The sequence below is a fragment of the Asterias rubens genome, chromosome 7 (genome assembly GCF_902459465.1).
Source record: "Asterias rubens chromosome 7, eAstRub1.3, whole genome shotgun sequence".
NCBI lineage: Eukaryota > Metazoa > Echinodermata > Asteroidea > Forcipulatida > Asteriidae > Asterias > Asterias rubens.
Window position 1 is genome coordinate 4048694 of NC_047068.1, and position 7455 is coordinate 4056148.

A 7455-nucleotide genomic window follows, 5' to 3' on the forward strand; every position below is an offset into this window, starting at 1 on the left:
AAGCTTTACTTTTGTTTAAAATTGCTGGAGAAGGTTCGCAGGGAAAGAAGAACGCGAGGAAAAAAAACCCCAAAAAACAGAACAATAACAATAGTTGTTCGGCTGTTGGCCGAACACCTAAAAAAAACTCGAACAATAACAAGAGGTTTTCGGCTGATGGCCGAACACCTAAAAACTTATGGCCCTACCTTTTAGGCGTATTATCAATGCTTGGTTATTTTTTATCACTTCTTAATTTAATTTTTGTATCTGGTCTGGTTTCAGATTGACAGGGCATGTGCCAAGTGTGGTCACGATGGACTTCATTGCCACACCAGGCAAACACAATCAGCTGATGAAGGACAAACCGTCATCTATTTCTGCCCATCATGCAAGTAAGTTAATCACTACTTAAAGTCACCTGGAAATAGAATTTGTTTTCTTTCAAACATAAGAGTATATGCTTACGAACAATAAAACAATTTTTTTTAGTAATTGTTTATCATGATTTATATGTTTACAAAATATATAAAGTTGTTTGGGGGGCTGACTCCGCCTACCCCTTTTGTGACGTCAAACGAGGCAGACTTTGCCTGCAATGCGTATAGTAAACACACGTGCAAAGTACATGTACGTCCAAGTCGTAAGTTGGTACATTTCAAAAAGTGTTTTTCTGCATTCATCAGCAATACACCTGGTCGGCATATTTAAATACCGGAAAAAAACAATTTTGTTTTGTTTTGAAACGTACAAACTCACGACTTTGCAATTGTGTTTACTCTACGCATTACAGGCAAAGTCTGCCTCGATTGACGTCACGAACAGCGCCCTCTTGGGTCGGGTCTACTCTTAAATTTGTAAATAACATAAGAACTGATTTTTTAAAACCTTAGTTAACTGTTTATTCACATTCCACTCATCAAAACACATATTAGTGACAAAAGCTTTATTTTGAAAAAATACCACTTCCAGGTGACTTTAAACCTGGTTCATACTTCCTGCAAATGCAAAGTGAATTTTGGCGACCCAGCCCTGTTTAGTTAACGAATGTTTCAAAGAGGTTGAACACAGTTCAACTGTTGTGAGTGATTCATTGCGAGTTTGTGACAACAAAATTTGTTCGCATTTGCAGGAAGTATGAACTGGGCTTTAGACTTGTAGATCCTTTTAGGTTTATCATACAGTTGTTATAGATTGCACAGGGGTAAGTAGGTACCTGTGAGGGCAGAGATGGTTCTTGTGATTTATTTATCACTACATATTTGGCTACACAGGCAATTTCTGAGTTGGTTTGATGAATGAAATAAATGGTCCATTGATCAGGGGTAACATTGTTGAAGAGCCACGAGCGTCACTGAATGACGGATTTCAGTGCTACATGCGGATTAGTACAAGCAGAAATTCACTGTTCATATTATGACATGAGTGTAAACCCTTGTCGGAAGTGTCGTGGCCGAGCGGTTAAGAGCATCAAGTTCAAACTCTGGTGTTTCTGATCAGCAGAGTGTGGGTTCGAATCCCCAGCCATGACACTTGTGTCCTTAAGCGAGACACTTAACCATTGCTTCGCCCTTCGGATTGGATGTAAAGCCGCAGGTCACATTTAAAAGAACGCAGTGCATGCACTTATCGAAAAAGAGAAGGGGTTCGCCCAGGTGTTCCTGGCTTTGGCTGCTGTATGCGCCGTAGCACCATGCCATTACATGGTGTGCTAAGGATTAGGTCTCATAATTTCAAAATCTTCATCCCACTCACCTTGCAGTAAAAATATTTGGCGCTTTGTATCCTTTGGAAAAGGCGCGTTATAAATACGTTTATTATTATAATTTTTAATGTTGTTATTATTAAAGCACAATATGGTTACAAGTGCATCCATCAGCAAAACAGAAACCAACAAAACATGCAATTGGATCTTGCGAAGGATCTGCGGTGAACTTTACAAAGAGTTAAGACTAGTCTTATCTTGTTAGGACAAGTTACTCGTCTAACTTACGACTAGCCTTAAGTTAGGACCAGTCCTAACTCTTTGTGAAATCGACCCCAGGATGGTTAAGTAATTTTTTTATATTTTGTTTTATATTTACAGGCATCAAGAGATTGAGTACTCCTGAAGAGAATCAACATCTTCGGATCAGTCTACACTGAGAGGAACTCAAGGCAAGAGCTCACTGGAACAAGGAGATGAAATCACCACCGGCGGCGACGACGACGACCCGTTGCCAGAGAGATGTCTTACTGATGAGGAGGCAATTTTTTGGCTGTGTTTATTCATTGAAAAATGCACCATTACATAAAAGGTGATTTAAAAGTTTTGAAAAACAAGCCCCAAATATTTGAATATTTTTATATTTTGAACTCTGAAAACAGAAGAGCAAAAATTCAGTGACAAACGGTTCGCCACCCGTAAGGAAACCCCTGGCCGATTTTTTAACTGTGTTTGATTGAAAATTGCGCCACTTCAAATTGAAAGTTGACATTTGGTAAATTTTGAAAAATAACAGGAGATCCCTCCAAATATTTTGATATACAAATAAGTTCATTTTATTTCAGAGGTTTTATATTTTACCTGTTGATAAAGAGAGCAAAAATCAGTGACAGTCTGTAAGGAAATCCCTGGCCAATTATTTTTAAATGTTTGGAGAAAAAGTAAACATAGTTTGTTGATGTATCGAAATTTTTACCTTGGATGGATTCATCGCTACTGTGACAGGGTTTTGCTTCTTTTTGTTTTCTAAGCAAGTAGACCAATTAACCTATTTTGCTGAAACTTTCACTGTTTTATTTCATCTTTCTAACCATTTGTGAAATCGACCCCAGGATGGTTAGGGTCAAAGGTTCATTTTTTTATGTAAAAGTAATTTTTTTATATATTTTTTTATATTTACAGGAATCAAGAGATTGAGTACTCTTGAAGAGAATCAACATCTTCGGATCAGTCTACACTTATAGATCTCAAGACAAGAGCTCACTGGAACAAGGAGATGAAATCAAGACCGGCGACGAGGACAACGATGACAACCTGATGCCACAGAGATGTCTAACTGATGGGGAGGCCGATTTTTTGACTGGTTTATTCATTGAAAAATGCGCCACTTCATATAAGGTGATTTATAAGTTTTGAAAAACAAGCCCCCTACTATTTGGTTTTATATTTTGAACTCTGAAAACAGAAGAGCAAAAAGTCAGTGACAAAGGGTTCGCCACCCGTAAGGAAACCCCTGGCCGATTTTTTAACTGTGTTTGATTGAAAATTGCACCACTTCAAATTGAAAGTTGACATTTGGTAAATTTTGAAAAATACCAGGAGATCCCTCCAAATATTTTGATATACAAATAGGTTCGTTTTATTTCAGAGGTTTTATATTTTACCTGTGAATAAAGAGAGCAAAAATCAGTGACAGTTTGTAAGGAAATCCCTGGCCAATTATTTTTAAATGTTTGGGAAAAAAGCAAACATAGTTTGTTGGTGTATCAAAATTTTTACCTTGGATGGATTCATCGCTACTGTGACAGGGTTTTGCTTCTTTTTGTTTTCTAAGCAAGTAGAACCAACTAACCTATTTTGCTGAAACTTTCACTGTTTTATTTCATCTTTCTAACCATTTGTGAAATCGACCCCAGGATGGTTAGGGTCAAAGGTTCATTTTTTGATGTAAAAGTAATTTTTTTATATATTTTTTTATATTTACAGGAATCAAGAGATTGAGTACTCCTGAAGAGAATCAACATCTTCGGGTCAGTCTACACTTTTAGATCTCAAGACAAGAGCTCACTGGAACAAGGAGACGAAATCACCACCGGCGACGACGACAATGATGACGACCTGATGCCACAGAAAAGGCTTACTGATGAGGAGGCCAATTTTTTGACTGGTTTATTCATTGAAAAATGCGCCACTTCATATAAGGTGATTTATAAGTTTTGAAAAACAAGCCCCCAACTATTTGGTTTTATATTTTGAACTCTGAAAACAGAAGAGCAAAAATTCAGTGACAAAGGGTTCGCCACCCGTAAGGAAACCCCTGGCCGAATTTTTAACTGTGTTTGATTGAAAATTGCAACACTTCAAATTGAAAGTTGACATTTGGTAAATTTTGAAAAATAACAGGAAACCCCTCCAAATATTTTGATATACAAATAAGTTCGTTTTATTTCAGAGGTTTTATATTTTACCTGTGAAAACAGAGAGCAAAAATCAGTGACAGTCTGTAAGAAAACCCCTGGCCAATTATTTTTTAAATGTTTGGGGAAAAAGCAAACATAGTTTGTTGATGTATCGAAATTTTTACCTTGGATGGATTCATCGCTACTGTGACAGGGTTGTTTTGCTTCTTTTTGTTTTCTAAGCAAGTAGAACCAATTAACCTATTTTGCTGAACCTTTCACTGTTTTATTTCATCTTTCTAACCATTTGTGAAATCGACCCCAGGATGGTTAGGGTCAAAGGTTCATTTTTTTATGTAAAAGTAATTTTTTTATATATTTTTTTATATTTACAGGAATCAAGAGATTGAGTACTCCTGAAGAGAATCAACATCTTCGGATCAGTCTACACTTATAGATCTCAAGACAAGAGCTCACTGGAACAAGGAGATGAAGTCACCACCGGCGACGAGGACAAGGATGACGACCTGATGTCACGGAGATGTCTTACTGATGAGGAGGCCGATTTTTTGACTGGTTTATTCATTGAAAAATGCGCCACTTCATATAAGGTGATTTATAAGTTTTGAAAAACAAGCCCCCTACTATTTGGTTTTATATCTTGAACTCTGAAAACAAAAGAGCAAAAATTCAGTGACAAAGGGTTCGCCACCCGTAAGGAAACCCCTGGCCGATTTTTTAACTGTGTGTGATTGAAAATTGCACCACTTCAAATTGAAAGTTGACATTTGGTAAATTTTGAAAAATAACAGGAGATCCCTCCAAATATTTTGATATACAAATAGGTTCGTTTTATTTCAGAGGTTTTATATTTTACCTGTGAATAAAGAGAGCAAAAATCAGTGACAGTTTGTAAGGAAATCCTTGGCCAATTATTTTTAAATGTTTGGGAAAAAAGCAAACATAGTTTGTTGATGTATCAAAATCTTTACCTTGGATGGATTCATCGCTACTGTGACAGGGTTTGCTTCTTTCTGTTTTCTAAGCAAGTAGAACCAATAAACCTATTTTGCTGAAACTTTCACTGTTTTATTTCATCTTTCTAACCATTTGTGAAATTGACCCCAGGATGGTTAGGGTCAAATGTTCATTTTTTAATGTAAAAGTAATTTTTTATATTTACAGGCATCAAGAGATTGAGTACTCCTGAAGAGAATCAACATCTTCGGGTCAGTCTACACTTTTAGATCTCAAGACAAGAGCTCACTGGAACAAGGAGACGAAATCACCACCGGCGATGACGACAATGATGACGACCTGATGCCACAGAAAAGGCTTACTGATGAGGAGGCCAATTTTTTGACTGGTTTATTCATTGAAAAATGCGCCACTTCATATAAGGTGATTTATAAGTTTTGAAAAACAAGCCCCCAACTATTTGGTTTTATATTTTGAACTCTGAAAACAGAAGAGCAAAAATTCAGTGACGAAGGGTTCGCCACCCGTAAGGAAACCCCTGGCCGAATTTTTAACTGTGTTTGATTGAAAATTGCAACACTTCAAATTGAAAGTTGACATTTGGTAAATTTTGAAAAATAACAGGAAACCCCTCCAAATATTTTGATATACAAATAAGTTCGTTTTATTTCAGAGGTTTTATATTTTACCTGTGAAAACAGAGAGCAAAAATCAGTGATAGTCTGTAAGAAAACCCCTGGCCAATTATTTTTTAAATGTTTGGGGAAAAAGCAAACATAGTTTGTTGATGTATCGAAATTTTTACCTTGGATGGATTCATCGCTACTGTGACAGGGTTGTTTTGCTTCTTTTTGTTTTCTAAGCAAGTAGAACCAATTAACCTATTTTGCTGAACCTTTCACTGTTTTATTTCATCTTTCTAACCATTTGTGAAATCGACCCCAGGATGGTTAGGGTCAAAGGTTCATTTTTTTATGTAAAAGTAGTTTTTTTATATATTTTTTTATATTTACAGGCATCAAGGGATTGAGTACTCCTGAAGATAATCAACATCTTCGGATCAGTCTACACTTAGAGATCTCAAGACAAGAGCTCACTGGAACAAGGAGATGAAATCACCACCGGCGACGAGGACAACGATGACAACCTGATGCCACAAAGATGTCTTACTGATGAGGAGGCCGATTTTTTGACTGGTTTATTCATTGAAAAATGCTCCACTTCATATAAGGTGATTTATAAGTTTTGAAAAACAAGCCCCCTACTATTTGGTTTTATATTTTGAACTCTGAAAACAGAAGAGCAAAAATTCAGTGACAAAGGGTTCGCCACCCGTAAGGAAACCCCTGGCCGATTTTTTAAACTGTGTTTGATTGAAAATTGCACCACTTCAAATTGAAAGTTGACATTTGGTAAATTTTGAAAAATAACAGGAAACCCCTCCAAATATTTTGATTTACAAATAGGTTCGTTTTATTTAGAGGTTTTATATTTTACCTGTGAAAAGCAGAGAGCAAAAATCAGTGACAGTCTGTAAGAAACCCCTGGCCAATTATTTTTTAAATGTTTGGGGGAAAAAGCAAACATAGTTTTGTTGATGTATCGAAATCTTTACCTTGGATGGATTCATCGCTACTGTGACGGGGTTTTGCTTCTTTCTGTTTTCTAAGCAAGTAGAACCAATTAACCTATTTTGCTGAACTTTCACTGTTTTATTTCATCTTTCTAACCATTTGTGAAATCGACCCCAGGATGGTTAGGGTCAAAGGTTCATTTTTTAATGTAAAAGTAATTTTTTTATATTTACAGGCATCAAGAGATTGAGTACTCCTGAAGAGAATCAACATCTTTGGATCAGTCTACACTTATAGATCTCAAGACAAGAGCTCACTGGAACAAGGAGATGAAATCACCACCGCGACGAGGACAACGATGACGACCTGATTCCACAGAGATTTCTTACTGATGAGGAGGCCGATTTTTGGACTGGTTTATTCATTGAAAAATGCGCCACTTCAGATAAGGTGATTTATAATGTTTGAAAAACAAGCCCCCTACTATTTGGATTTTCAATATTCATGAACTCCTGAAAACAGACGAGCAAAAGAAAGAATTCAGTGACAAAGGGTTCGCCTCCCGTAAGGAAACCCCTGGCCGATTTTTTACGGTGTTTGGATTGAAAAGTGCAAACCACTTCAATTGAAAGTTGACACTGTGGGTAACAATTTTGAAAAATAAGCAGAAAACCCCTCCAAATATTTGGATGAGACAAATAGGTTCAGTTTTATTTCAGAGGTTTTATATTTTACCTGTGAAAACAGAGCAAAAAACAGTGACAGTCTGTAAGAAAACCCCTGGCCAATTATTTTTTAAATGTTTGGGGAAAAAGCAAAC